This window comes from Nicotiana tabacum, chromosome 11, assembly GCF_000715075.1.
Source record: "Nicotiana tabacum cultivar K326 chromosome 11, ASM71507v2, whole genome shotgun sequence".
NCBI lineage: Eukaryota > Viridiplantae > Streptophyta > Magnoliopsida > Solanales > Solanaceae > Nicotiana > Nicotiana tabacum.
Genome location: NC_134090.1, coordinates 923,903 through 940,091, shown reverse-complemented (window position 1 = coordinate 940,091; position 16,189 = coordinate 923,903). Strand labels below are relative to the sequence as shown.

The following is a 16,189-nucleotide window of genomic DNA, read 5'->3' as shown; positions in this document are numbered from 1 at the left end:
CTAAAAAATGCAACTGGACGATGATCTTGAGACAACACTGCTCCTATGCCGGTACTGGAAGCATTAGTTTCCACCGAAAAAAACTTTTGAAAGTTCGGCAAACATAACACTGGAAGTAATAAACATAATAGGTATTAGTTTGGTAATAGTTGGAGCAACAAACTCGGATTCTACAAGAATATCATTTTTTGGTACTACGAAGAGAGAATTCTCACAAAAATTGGATAGGGGTCAAGGCGTTGTCGGGAGCCAGCCTGACTCAAATGCCCCCGAACCACGCGAAATGGTAGTTTATTACACGGCTCACTGACTCTACTTGGGGTGTGAGTATGGTATGAACTAATATTACTCTGAACCAAAGGATTACAGATTCAATGGATCTACTGCTGATTTGAGTATTAGCAGCAACAATGAAAGAAGAAGAAAAAAACTAGCAGAAGGAGGGAGGTTCCCGAACTAACAAAACCTATAGTAAAGATAAAAGACAAGACTCATTTTGCATAATCCCTACATACTAGTCTCCTGCTCATTTATATAGTAGACTCCTCCTTATGTGCCCTTCTCTAGTATTGCCTCATCTCTAACGGAATATGCATTATTGTCCTTGGTAGGGACCACAAAGTTGTCCAGGTATTTTGGTGGACGCACTACCTTGTTGATGTGCCTCTGCCCCGTCTGTCCTTCAGTGTGATTCATTACACTGGATTAATTGTTCGTCGGCGGTCCCGCGCATCCCTACTATACAAAGCAGCCGTCCCAACTCACTTAAGGATGATATTTACTTGCTAAAACTTCTAAAGAGGCACAGTCCTCAAGTAATAATATCTAAACAAATTCACCCATACATAGTTAAACACTCTTTCAACATGAAAATGAATGACCAAGAAAATGTCATAACTTGAATTACCTTGACTATCAAAACATGTACATACAAGCACCAACAGCAAAAACGAGTTATTATCGGGGACAGCTGCAATTGCTCTTACCAGAAAAAAAGAAAGGTAAGTCTTACAGTTGCTAAAAGTGAACCCACTAATACTGACGAAAAGGGGCGGATTTAGGGGGGGCGGAAGGGTGTTCACCCGAACCCCCTTCGCCAAAAAATTACATTATATATGTAAGGCAAAATCTATTTTTTACCTCTATATATTATGTTTTGAATCCCCTTGACACAACCCAAAAGTAAAACTTAGTGGTCAACGGGATTCAAAAACTTTATGAGGTCATTGGTTCTATTCCCACTAGCTACAAACTTTTTAACTTTTTTCCTTTGTTGACCCCCTTGACGGTAATCCTGCCTCCGCCACTGCTGACGAACATTATTGCACAACAAATATGGCTAATTTCTCTACCATGTCTCACTTAACAAAAGTTTTAACATATCCTGCCACAAATCCTTAAAAATACGATAGCACTTAAGCCCAACTCACAACTCTAATCAGCAAACATTAAATTAATTGATTCAGAGTATTAATTATCAATCCAGCTAGGATGTTGTTCCACTAAAACTACTAGGGAAGAATAGGCAGTGCATTAATTCTAGCAATTAGTATATAAGATTAGACAAAGAATAATAGGGAAACGAGTAGGGGGTTTAACCACTTAAACTTAAAAAAGAGAGTGCCACATCATACAAAAGCAAATACTAAGTAAGTAACTTTGGAGAGATCAAGCTTTCCGTAAAAGCAAATCCCTTCTGACCACGAGCTCGAGGCCATAATACAGATGGTTCTCTGGATGTCCTAAATACATTAGTCCCACCTTGAAAGTGTATGCACCAGAATAACAACTCACCATCTACAAACCTATACTTCGGAACAACTACATAAATCTCGGAATCTCTTATAGTAAATAATGCATTCCAAGATTCCTTGACGTGATAGTCTTTCTTTACCCATAACTTAAAAGTGCCCTCCTCCCGATGAGACTCATAAGTAGAATAAGCACAAAGCATTCCTTCCAATACTGAAACGCCAACATTGATGTCGCTCAGCAAGCATATTTCCTCAGGTAATGGTATTTCTCCATACACTTCATTTGAAATACCAAATGAAACCACAAAATAATTTCCTTGTGTTTTTCCAATCCAATGAAATGCCTGGTGTACAAATGCTAAAGAATGCATACCAGACAACACATTGTGACTGCCACAAGGATGTTTATCAATTTCTCTCCGGAGACCACTTTTCAGCGCGAGAATTTCACTAGGCCATTGGAAACCATCATTATATATGATATCGTGAATAATAAGGATCTTATAGTCGCCACTAGTTGAGTCATAACCAGTGTTTAGAAAAGCGATCGCTTCGTCGCTTTAAGCGCGAAGCGACGCGACGCGACTTAGTGTCGCTTCTAGCTGCCTGAGGCGACTCGACCGAGGGAAGCGCACGCTTCAACGGAGGAAGCGACGAAGCGATCGCTTTCGTTAAAAAAGCGCAGAGGGCCCTTTTTTTTTTAAAAAAAACTTTGGGTTTGTTTTTCTATTATACAAAACAGACCCTAAATTGACAAAAATTGGCCATTTCTTCTTCTCTCTTCTTCGATCGAGGTCGACCAAAGCTTAGGGTTCAACTTCATTGACATTGCTGACCAGTCCAGGTAATTTTCTTCTTCTCTTATTTTTCTTTCTTCTTTCTTTCTTCTTCTTGGTCCCGTCAGATTCTGCTTTTTTTTCTTTCTTTTTCCTTCTTTCTTCCTTCTTCTTCTTCGTTTATCTCTGAGACTCTGACAGTCCAGTTTGCACTGTTCAGACTTCAGCGTCTTCTTCTTCCTTTTATCTCTAACCCATTTTGTTTTTTCCCCCCTTTTATTCTTCTTATTTATTACTTTTAATGTGTATTTTAGTTTATAAAATTAATTATTATTTATATATGTTATATTTTTCAGTTTATTTGATTTTTTTAATGTATATTTCAGCATATAAAATTAATTATTATTTATATATGTTATATTTTTCAGTTTATTTGATTTTTTAATGCATATTTCAGTATATAATATTAATTATTATTTATATATGTTATATTTTCAGTTTATTTGATTAATTTTATATGTATTTCATTTTAGAAAATTAATTATTATATATATATGTTATATTTTAGTTTATTTGATTTTTTAATGTATATTTCAGTATATAAAGTTAATTATTATTTATATATGTTATATTTTTCAGTTTATTTGATTAATTTTATATGTATTTCACTTTAGAAAATTAATTATTATATATATATATATGTTATATTTTAGTTTATTTGATTTTTTTAATGTATATTTCAGTATATAAAATTAATTATTATTTATATATGTTATATTTTTCAGTTTATTTGATTTTCTTAATGTATTTTTCAGTATATAAAATTAATTATTATATATATGTTATGTTTTCAGTTTATTTGATTAATTTTATATGTATTTCATTTTAGAAAATTATATATGTTATATTTTAGTTTATTTGATTTTTTTAATGTGTATTTCGGTTTATAAAATTAATTATTATATATATTATATGTATTTTCAGTTTATTTGATTATGTATTTTCTTATATCTTAATAGGGATTTCAAAATGTCTCAAAGATCGAAAGATAAAGACCCGGCTTGGCGATATGGCGATAGAGTTAATGAGAAGAATACAAATATTGTATGCAATTTTTGTAACAAGATTACAACGGGTGGAATTTATCGCTTTAAATTCCATCTTATTGGTGGCGATAGAAACGTCACAAGTTGTCCGAAATGTCCACCGGAGGTGAGGGATGAAATAAAGAATTTTGTTGAGAAGAAGAAGGAGCAAAAAAATCAAATGAGTTATCAACCATTGGTGACCAATCTTGATGATGATGGTTACGATGATATTGAAGAATTGTCACTTCCAACAAAACGGGGAAGAGATGCAATCTCTTCAAGCCATGGATCGACGGGTACGAGTAGGACTAAAGGTCCTATAGATTGCTATTTCCCAAAGAAGCCGGAAGGAAAGAGCGGTGGAAAAGATGTACAAAAAATTGCTAAGGACATTTTGAGGGATCGTGCAGTTAGAGCTTTTGCACGATGGGTCTATGATGTTGGGCTCCCCTTAATTGTGTCAACTATACTGACACTTTTGGAGACTTTATTGAGGCCGTTGGTCAATACGGACCTGGAATGAAGCCTCCCACTTATCATGAAATCAGAGGTCCTTATCTAAATAAGGAAGTGGAGAAGACTAATAAAATTGTGGAGGAACATAAAGTTGCGTGGAACAAGTATGGCTGCTCCATTATGATGGATAAGTGGACGGCAAGAACTGGGAAAATGATCCACTGACCACATCAAAATGTTCACCTTGTTTCAGAACACCATTGAAAAGATTGGCCCAAGCAAAGTTGTTCAAGTGGTCACTGATAATGCGAGTGAAAATGTGAAAGCGGGTGGCATGGTGGAAGGAGCGTACAAGAATGTCTATTGGACTCCATGTGCGGCTCATTGTATCAACTTAATCTTCGGGGACATTTTCAAGGAAAAACCCTTCTCTACAGTTTTTGGCTAGGGCGTTAGGGTACATTCTTATATTTCTCAGCGACGCTTGTTATTGAATATGATGAGAAGATTCACCGGACAAAAAAATTTGGTGAAACCGGGCAAGACAAGGTTCGCCACTGCTTTCTTGACTTTACATAGTATCCACTTACAAAAATCCAATTTGAGAAAGTTGTTCACTTCAGAGGAATGGAGCAAGAGTAAATTTGCAAAGGAAAGTGCAGGGAAAGATGTTGCACGCATTATTCTTTCTTATTCTTTTTGGAATAATGTCCTTCATGCTCTTAAAATTGGTGGCCCTTTGGTTAAAGTACTCCGTTTGGTGGATGGGGAGCAAAAACCACCAATGGGCTACCTCTATGAAGCTATGGATAGGGCCAAGGAGGCTATTCAAGCATCATTCACTGATGAGCAGAAATATGCAAAGGTCTTTCAGATCATTGATGCAAGATGGAGTGAGTAACTTCATACACCTTTGCATGCAGCTGGACTTATTCTGAACCTGTCACTCTTTTATGATCAGCATGAGAATAATTCATTGGCTAGAGAAGTGTGGACAGGATTCCATGAGGTTGTTATCAAGTTGACCCCAGATGAAGACATGCAAGAAAAGATAGTAGATCAGGTTGCTATTTACAAGGCAGCTGAGGGACTTTTTAAGCTCCGACTTGCTATTAAACAAAGAAAGACGAAATCGCCAGGTGACCAAGTGCTTCTATATTTTATAGCTCTAACTTTAATGTATTTTTTATACTTATTAACTCTTGAATTTTTTTTTCACTTCTATAGTTGAGTGGTGGGACCAATATGGTGTAGAGACTCCGGATTTACAGACTTTCGCCATCAGAGTTCTAAGTTTAACTTGTAGCTCATCCGGGTGTGAAAGGAACTGGAGCGTTTTTGAACACGTGAGAAATAAAAAGAATTATTTCGTGTTTTGAGATAAAGTAAATTATATCTCAATTGTCCCAACTCCTACTAATTAGTTGACACATCTTGTTTGTATGAATCAGATTCATACAAAGAAGAGGAATCGACTAACCTTGAAGCGCCTCCATAATCTAGTGTTCATAAAATACAATAGAGCATTGAGGCGTCGCTACAACCACCGCAATCTAATTGATCCAATTCTTTTGGACAATATTGATGAGGCTAATGAGTGGCTAACCGGAGTCCCCGAAAATTGTGAAGATGAAGAAGTATTTGAAGGCGATTCTAATTTCACTTGGGGTGATGTTGCGGTTGCTAGTGGAGTTGGGGAGAATCCTTATGGTTTAAGGGGGAATACTTCAAGTTCAAGCTCGATTAGGAAGGGAAAAAGTGTGGCTACTACAAGTCGATCCCTATCCCTAATTGATGAAGATGAAAGTGATCATGAAGAGGAATAGAAGGGGGAGGAGGAAGATGATGAGCAATATGAAGATAATAGAGGAATTCAAGATTTTGACAATCTTGAAGAAGAACAAGAAGAGTAGAAGAATAAGAGGTTTATTCTAGTAATTTAGTAGCTTTGATTTTGACAATTTGAACTTTTTGATTATTTATAATTTTATATTGTGTCTTTGCAAGGTTTACATTATGTTTTTTAAGAATTGCGCTTCACTTTAATAAAGCGTGCGCTTCGCTTTTGAAGCGAGGCGAGCCCTTGTCGCTTTTTTGCGCTTCTCGCGCTTAAAAACACTGGTCATTAACCCAATCCCAAATAGGAATCTCCCTTCAAAGGAAATTCTGGATTAGGAAGTACAATTGATTCTCTTGTGGAGGGGTTCCATAGCAAGAGTATGGGCGTTGCATCAAAAATATTATCAACCGTGATAATAGCCAAGCCATTGTAAAAATAATTGATTTCGCAGTACCTTGGTCTAGAGTTTGAAGGGCAATCAAGTTTCTGTACATCCTCAACCAGTTGAACCGAGGATAAAGGACAACAATACATGGAAAATATACAATCCTTAGGGCACTTTTGGCAAATAAGAAACTTTTGGGAATTTTGATCATTCTTGGCATGATTGAGATGCTTCACGTTAAAGTAAGGCTTGGAGATCAATGTATTCCAAAATTTTGAAACACATTCGAAACGAAGAAGAGACCGCACAGTTAACCTGCTGAGGATGTCCCCAAGTATTTCCTCTGGGAAGTGAACTGCCGTGACCTAGATTAGAACAACCAGACAATTTTTTAAAAGCACTCCAATATTAGACATTTCAACCATGAGTTTAGAAAAGATAAACCTGAAACATGTTTGATTTCTTCTATCTAAATTTTACAAAGAAATAGTAACAAAATTGAAACTTTCAGTATTTCCGACACGTTTGATGCATTGGTTATACTTTTCTAGTGTGACTTTAACATTATTAACAGTAATTTAAGTAAAATTAAACACGGAATTATACACCTTTTAGCCATAGAAAAAAACAAAAAGTGTGTTCAACAAAAGAACTCACCTCATCAACAACCTCCATCTGCTTTGATGGCTTCACCAACTCTTTGATTTCTTCCTCTGTTTGTGATTTGCCTTTCGTGTCAGTTTGGAGCTTTGATTTGAATGGTAGGTATTTTTTTATAATTAGAGATGGGCCGGGTCGGGTCCTCAATATTGGAGTACAAATTTTGTCACTTCTTTTAATCTTTTGTAATTAATGCTACTTTTATATTTTTGAAGATCTTTTACCTTTATTATTTTATTTTATCCTAAATTACACTTTCTTGTAAGAAAGAATCTGACCACAAGATTATAGGAACGATTTTAGTATTTTATTTTTTTTATTTTTTTGTAAATAAGCAATTTTATTACCAACTAAGAGAATACAACTCAAGAAAAAAAAGAAAATGGCAAATTGGACTCAGGGCCGGCTGGAGGGTAAGGCTGCTCAAGTCATTGCCTTGGGCCCCAAATTTTAGAGGCCCCCAAAAATATTATACTATATTATTATGTATTATATATCTTATGCGATAGTCCAAATTTTAATATTTATTTATTTGGTTAAGAATGTACAAATGAGTGAGTAAAGAGCGATAAATCTCCGTCTTGTTAGTAGCATATTTATTTTCCTCTTCCGTTCTAATTTTTCCTCCTTTCTTTCACATGACTTTGAAATTTTTCTTTCCAATTTCAAACTCTGTTTCTTTGATTTAGCTACTTTCTCATATTTAATTGACTCATTGATTAGAACAGAAGCTCTTTGTGTCTAAGTGTTACATGAATTTTGTGAAATAGACCTCTTAATACAATTTGGCTTTAGGCCACCAACTTTATTGAGCCGCTCCTGATTGGACTACCCCAGGTTTGCACTCCGACTCTACTCAGTTAACCATGTCAAATAGCCTAAAATCCTTATAAGATGATGATCATCTTGATAATTCCTGTAGGTTGTCTTCTTTTGCTACGAAACACCACCAAATTCCTTTCTTGCCAATTGCAATACACAATTGCTGCCAAAGTTATTCTGTATATGGTGGTTGTTGCACTCTTCCCTCTGTGATTACTTTCAAGCCATTGTATTTTCTCGGTCCACTCCATAACATTCATTGATATACCTTGCCATTCCAATAGCTTCCCCTAAATAAAAGTAGATACAACACATGTGAAGAATAGATGTTCAATACTTTCCAATGTTGCCTGACACAAAGAACATGTCTAATCCGCCACCATTCCCCAGTGAGCTAGACGATCCTTTGTATATAACCTTCCATGAGCCACCATAGTCACCATGAACAACCATTTAGGAGATCCTGGGTTGTTACATATTAATCTTTTCCAACTAACTTTTGTGTACTCTCCAAGCATCTTTAGATACATCTATTTGATTGAAAATGAGCTTAGATTCATCAAATCTTCTTTGGTCATACCAGCCCCCTCAATATATTGCTTAGTTTTAAAAACCTTTTGTATCATCCAAGATCCAACAAGCTTGCTTGGAAAATTTATCCCACAACGAGTCGTATATGAATCCATTTCACCCATAAGATATCTTTCTTCTTACTCAACTTTTACAATAGCTTACACATAGCCGTTTTATTTCATAGCTGAACTACCAATTAGGTATCTTGGGGGTACCACTAAGCTCTAAAAGATTATTGTCATATGATGTCAACCAATAGATAAAATGATTGGCAGGATAACTTCATGGACTTCTAAATTTAGTTATGTGTCAATATTTTCTTTCCTAAATTTTGTGTTCAATTAAACATCGCGAAAGAATGGTCCCATATATTAATATTTGCCTATGTTGCTTTATAATATAGAAGTATAGAATAAATATATAAAACATAAAGTACAAGAAAGTATAATATACGCATGACTCTTGATATTTACATAGAGAACGAAGATCCATATTTTAAAAGGTTAACAAATTTACCAAACCAGATTGTGATCTAATGTAACATAACTTTTTGATATGAAAAGTGCCAGTAATGAAAGTTGTGAGCATTTACTGTGCTTGAATATTTTCCGCTCCCATCTTCCCATGCGTGTCCCCACTCTTTGTCCCTCACACTTTGTCCCCACTCCACTTTTCCTTGTCCCCCAAGCTTGCCCTCTATGCTTATCTTCCACACTTTGTCCCTCATTCTTGTCCCCCATGTTTGTCCCACATGCTTTGTCCCCCATGCTTGTCCCCCACACACAACCCCCCACATATCCTCATTTCTTTTTCTTCACATGAGGGGTGCAAAAATATCACCCAATAAAATAACATCTTCTTCCCATCTATATTTTTTTTCCGAAAAAAGACAGTCAAAAAAAAAACTTTGAATCTTCATTTTCGGACAGGCGAACACGCCGTCCGTTTTCCTCCAGATATCAGCCTTCAAACACCATAAAAATAGCTGAAATACCTCTGATAAACACCATTAAAACATCTCCAAAATCTTACATTAATCCAGTTGAAGCTCTGTGCTCGAGGTCGTTGCCGGTTCGAGATTTTCGTACGTGGTCTCCGAGTGACGGGTCTGTTTGTTTTCAACCTCATCGAGGTGTTCTTCTTGTAAACCAGTTGGAAGATCTTTGATGTTTTGAAAGTTATAAAAGGTTCAGTTATTTACATTCATCTTGTTTCCTTCCATTTTGTTAGTTAAGCGAATACTTGTTCATTTCGTCATTGCTATATGCTATCATGCTTTTGGTTTGTCACCTTGATTAGTTTATCCATTTTCTTGATGGTTGTTATTTTTTGTAGTTTTTCTTTGTGATAATAAACTGGTAAATTGGGAACTTGTAGTCCTACTTTGTTTACAACTAAAAGCTTTAGGCTGAATTTGGTCAGTCACTCACTGGGCCATGAGTTTGAGTTGAGAACGAATTAACATGTGTTCATTAGTAGTAGTTAAATAAGAATTAATGTATATTCCATCAAATTGTTTGTCGAATTTAAGATAGGATTTTAAAATATTGACTTGAATTGGAAGTAGTAATTAATGGTAAGGGGAATTAGATTACACGAAAAGACAATGGAGCTGACTCAAATGCAAATAAGAATAAGTGACATCTCTTTCCATGACGCTAGCTACTACTAATTAATCAAATTATCGTGATTATGTATATGTTCGCGTGATATAATTACGATTATCAAAATTAAAATCAAGGTATGCGTTCGCGCAACTTTGGACGCAACAATCGTAATAATTAAATAAAGTGTTATTAGTTGTATACACGTATGTGTGACATAACTTTTGGTACACCAAACAAAACGAGTACATGTGCGGGTGATTTGTTTCAAAGATAATTTTATATTTTAATAATTAAAAGCGGAAGGTAAAACATGAGAATCAATAAATCACAGTTTGTCCAAAATTAATTCAAGCCAAATTGTAGTCAATAAAGTGACCGTGCTAGAACCACGGGACTCGGGGAATGCCTTACACCTTCTCCCCGGTCAACAGAATTCCTTACTTGCACTTTATTTTCGCAGACCAATACTAAAAGAGTCAAATCTTCCTTTGACTAGGGATTCAAACAAAAGGTGACTTGGAACACCCAAAAAATCAATTCCAAATGGTGACTCTATAAATAAAATAATCCTTACTCAAATTTGTCACTTCAAATAGAAAAACTCTTTAACCCACCATCCATAACACATATTATCTTTTGTGGGGGTAGAAAAGGGGTAAGACAAAAGTTCATCTATAAGGGTGCTTTAAAAGCCCATAAGAGTAAAACAATAATACTCCCTCCGTTCTAATTTATGTGAACATGTTTGATCGGACACGGAGTTTAAGAAAAAATAAAACTTTTAGAATTTGTGGTAATAAACAAGTCAAAAGTGGCCCAAGTTATTTGTGTGGTTATAAAAGCTTCTCATCAAGGGTATAATTGTAAGTTTAAGCAAAATTGTTTCCAAATTTAGAAAATGGTAATTGTTTTTTGGAACAGACCAAAAATAAAATAAGTTCACATAAACCGGAACGGAGTGAGTATATAATATGATAACCATCACCGACCAATGAATTATGCGTGATATTTTATTGGCAATTCATCTTACTCAATCAGGTTCCGTTTAAGGAGATTCATATAAGTTTTCCGCTTATGAATTATGCGTGATCTGTCTAGTTTAGATGCATATTTTCCTTCGAAAAGAAATTCAAGTACATTTAAAATATTATACAAGATTTAAAGAGTCTTATTAGGTATGCCCTTATAGTTTTGATTTAAAATATCACGTTCTGAACAATTTTTGTACCAAATATTTTTCAATTAAAACTTGCTTATGATTTCAAAAGAAATCAACCCATTTATAACCTAGAAATTTTTGAAAATTTTAAAATAAAATTAAATAATATTCATGAATAACTTCATCAATTTGCGATCAAGATATTTTTTCAAAACCAAGAATGAATCTACTATTGAAATTTAAATCACTTTGAAAATCCACAAAACATAAATATATTTAACTAAATTCTTTATTTCAAAATATCTAAAATCTTATATAACTTATTATACTAGTTTCAGAATATTATAGTGACTCTTTAACAATCGTCTATTTATAAAGAATTCAAGCATATGTATTTAAATATATACAAAGACAACGTTTTTTGTTATTAGCAAGTAATTATGATACAACTGATATTTTTTGTGTTTTTAGTGAGATAAATATTCAACTTTTGAAAAACCCAATATGAGCAACCTTGAAATAAATGGTAGCCCCCACTTGAAACAACTGTTTTACACAAGAAGATTAATAATACCCGTCAGATGTAGCATTATTAGTAGTTAGCGGTGGTGATGAGAAGCCATCCAGAATCAAGTCATCCAGCTTTCTTCAACATCAGAAGCAGTTGGCACATGGCTAGAGAGCTGCTTCTTAAGATCCTCGTTTTCCCTAAATCATATGGAGAAAAAAAAAACATGGATTGAAAAATCATAACAAGATCCTTTAATATATGATAAACACAATAAACAAACTTAGAAAAAACTAAGTATACCTCTTTAAATTTTCAACTGTCCTTTCTAAAGCTTCTAACTTAACTATGAAACCATCCACGTGATCTGATTCTTTCAGTGGTGCAACTTCTTTCACTCGATTAGTTATCCATGCTTATTTTTTAAGAGGTATTATATCAGTTAGCTTGTTTCTCAATTTTTCTTGACCACCATAGAATTCGCGTGGACCCAAGAAATCATCAATACCAGATTCCCTAGTAAACGATTCAACAAAAACACATCCCTGATAATTTATTGTTGGATTGGTGTTGTGACATATGAAACAACTCTGAATCGTCTGAGAAGACGAGGATGACTGAAGCAAATCCAGAGGTGGAGAACCAAAAGTATGCCCAACATTAGAAAGCCTCTTCTTAATATCCTCATTTTCTGTATAGCACATATGAAACAAGTTTTAATATAAATATCAACAGACAACAAACAAATTTTCAATTAAGATAATCCAGAATTACCAAATATTTTTTTACCACTTATTCCAACATCTATTCCTATCGTCCTTCACTTAGGCATAAGTAAAGTATACAAGTACAAGAGAATAAACGGACGATTCACTCAAAATACCAATTTTATTTTGGACATGAACCAAGCAACACTGATGTGAAATGTTGAGATTGACATTACAATTGACATTGCTTTTACTTATTTAAAGGAATTAATAAAGGATAATATACCAAAGATGCATGAATTAATTCTCTCATTCCAAAAATAAAAGGCTAAGATTCAACATTCAACTCCAAATAGGTTCTCGAAATTACTATTTAATTTTTTTTTTTAAATGCTCAAGCTTTTAATCTAATTTTCGAATATGTAATTGTGACTCAAATATTAGTTCAACAAACCAAATACATTTGGGTGGTGAAAAGTTAGATTTTTAAGATAATCCACCATTGTTGAACACACTTAAATAAGTGAGTTTAAATTTCGAATATGATTTTGTTAGAAATTTGAAGTGGATGTTGTTTAGACTTGTTAGAAATAGTATAAGGAGGTTGTATACAAAATTTGAAGTCATTTAATAAAGATTTAGACTGGTCCACCATTGTTGAACAAGCTTAAATAAGTTTATTTAAATTTCGAATCTGGTTTTGGGAGAATTTTGGAGTGGTTGTCCTTTAGACTTGTTAGGAATAGTATAAGGAAGTTGTATACAAAAATTGAAGTCACTTAACAGAGATTTGGAATGGTTTTGAACAAAAATTGCAACTGAAAATCGTAAATATACAGACGTTTTGTATAAAGGTGTATAAAAGTGTATAAGAGGTATTTATACACCCATATATACTATTATACAATATTATACATCATTATACAAAAAGTGACTTCATATTTTTCCTTGCGTCTTTCTGAAATTTAACTCAAATCTTGCTCAAATCTAATCCAAATCACTTCAAATTTTAATTTTGAACTCCTCTTGAGATTTTCAATCAATTGGAACAACATCCAATACTAACAAACTCAAAAAAAATTATTTTCGAAAGTGAAGCTTTGATGACCGTCAAAGGTGGACTTCTATTCTTCAATTTTATGTTCTTCAATTTTCTTACATCCACACGCCATTGCAACTAGGTGATACATTTATAATTTTGCAAATATGTAGCCCAAAGATAATAGGCCAAGGTTTTAAAAAAATCAATTTTTTCACACAATCAACTACTATTTTCACACAAAGATAGCATAAAATGCAAAGCAGAAGCTCCAAACAACTAAATCGGGTAGCTTCCAATAATTTTCTTTTCAAATCATGTACACATTTGGCTATGTCGGGTAAAGATTTGAAATATGGGCCAATTTGCGTTATGTGTTCCAGCAATGTGATTCTAAGTGTAATTGGTCCTTGTTTTTAATGAATATGGGCTATATCAGTACAAACAAAAAGGGAGAGAAATTCAAAAATAGCCGGATTTACAAGTGGTAATTGAAAAATAGTTACAGTTTCAAAAGTAATCGAAATTTAGCCACTTTTCATGAAAAGATAAATCTGAACGAAAGCACTGTTCAAAATCCGAAAAATATTCCAGCATAATATACTGGAGTTCCAGTATAATATACCGGTCCAGCATAATATGCTGGAAGTTCATACACATGTGCTCCAATCTCCAACATATTATGCTGGAACTTTCCGCGTGTTGGAATTCCAACATAATATGATGGAAGTTCATACACAGATGCACCAATCTCCAGTATATTATGCTGGACCGGTCCGTGTTGTAGCAAAATAGTGGCTATTTTTCAATGACTTTACAAATACTGACTATTTTTGAATTACCAGTCCGAAAACTGGCTAGCAAGTGCTATTTTTACACAAAAAGGGCAAGCTACAAATTTTGCAAGTTGGCCAAAAATAATTACATCGCTAGCCAAATATACAAAAAATTATACATTGATTATGTATAAATATATATATTATATATTAATATATAAACAAATATATTTGCTGGTTATTATTTTTGGGAGCGACTATATAGAGTAATCTCCCAACAAAAAATTATAAACCTAAATAATAATGTTATTTTCCTTGTAGTACGTAGGAAAAATTACAAAAAATATAAACTTGGTCTTTACTTATTGTTTAGTTACTCACACCATATCATATCTAATTCCGAGACAATGTCCTTTTTGCTCAAATAACTCCATTGAGCTTATTGATTCGTTTTGATATAAAGGGTTGTGTTTTCATCCATTATTAAATACTATAGATACTAGTATTATTAATTGCCTTTTACTTAAGTTGGTATATCGTCGGTACCCTTATCATGAATAATTAATCGTGTTTGTTAGACACAATATGACAATAACCATATTTTAAAAAAGTTCTGAGCTATACTAGTACAAACTAAAGTTATAGACTTTTACCCAAAATTTGTTTTTTATAGACATACGTAGGAAAATAAAAGAACATAAACTTGGTCTAGATAAACACTCCGAGAGTGCATAATACAAGAGTATGCGGTGTTCGATGGACTCACTTTTGGGGCTTCGTAAAATACGTATACAGTCAAATCTCTCTATAACAATCACATATGTTCCGAATTTTTTTAGTTGTTATAGCGAAGTGTTGTTATAGAGAATGTATTGTAGACATATAAATTTTATTGGAATTAAATTCGTAAGATAATTTGGACTATATTTTACATTCAGGATATATTAGTTCAAATAAACTTATTGGATTAATATAATTGAATTAATTATATAAGTCCAATATATATGGATTAAATAAATAATTCTTAATCCATTGGGCTAGCCCATTTAATTAGGCTAAAGTGATGAGCCCACTTCATCAAGCCCAAGATGTCATTTTCCTAGAGGCCCAGTTTGGTGCCACGTGTCGTATGACGTGGCACGCCAAGTCAAGCGGAAGAGCCAATAGGATCATGTCACGTGTCAAAATGACAAGACATGCCAAGTCACATTAAAAGGCTAATAGAATCGCGCCACGTGTGCAAGTGACATGTTCTGGCCAATTAAATGCGGCTATGTCACACTTCAATTTGATTGGTCGGAAAGAGTTTGTTCTTATCATAACTCCTCTCTCCCACAACTATAAATAGGAGTCTTCATAACTCAGGAAAAAAAAGACCAGAAGTTATAACAAGAAACAAGAGAGAGCTCGTGGATCAAACGCTGAAAATTCCTCCACAAGTTTCAAGCTTCAAGTAATCAAGTTCAAGTTCAAGCTCAAGCTCAAGAACGAAGAACAAATCAAGTTCAAGCTCAAGAATGAAGAACAAATCAAGTTCAAGCTCAAGAACGAAGAGCAAATCAAGGTTCAAGGAGTACGAGTTCAAATCAAAGCTCGTGCTAGTTGAATTCAAGATCATCGTTCGTGGAAACAAATATAGATTCAAAATCAAGCTCAAAGGCCCTTGAATTTATTTACTATTGGAAAGAAGAATCAGTTTTCGGTCTTGATTTTATTTTCTTGACCCAAATTTATTGTCTACACGTATATTAACAAACATTGCATGAAAATTGGTTCCATAAAAAACTTAACTTTTATAGTGAATAACTGTTATATAGTGATACTGTTATAGAGCTATGACTGTATTAATGCAAGGAGACTGCTTGCCTATAGTCCTAAGTTCTATAAAGCCTTCCTTTCCATATTTTTATATGGGTTTTTTTACACAAATAGCCGGTCATATTATATACATGTAATACATAAATTATGCATATATTGTACATTCACCGACTATTTTTAGTTTAAGTGGTAGGGTGAGCGGCTATTAGGGTTAATTCTTC

At 33.9% G+C, this 16,189-nt stretch overlaps 1 long non-coding RNA gene across 1 annotated transcript; it reads right to left on the bottom strand.

The window, feature by feature from the left end:
* Window positions 1-1,674: 1,674 nt before the first annotated feature.
* LOC107766546 (uncharacterized) lies at window positions 1,675-7,220 on the bottom strand. Its single transcript, XR_012696354.1, has 2 exons — window positions 6,957-7,220; window positions 1,675-6,664 (listed from the first exon to the last, which is right to left on the bottom strand). It is a non-coding gene; the product is annotated as an uncharacterized LOC107766546 (long non-coding RNA).
* Window positions 7,221-16,189: the final 8,969 nt, after the last annotated feature.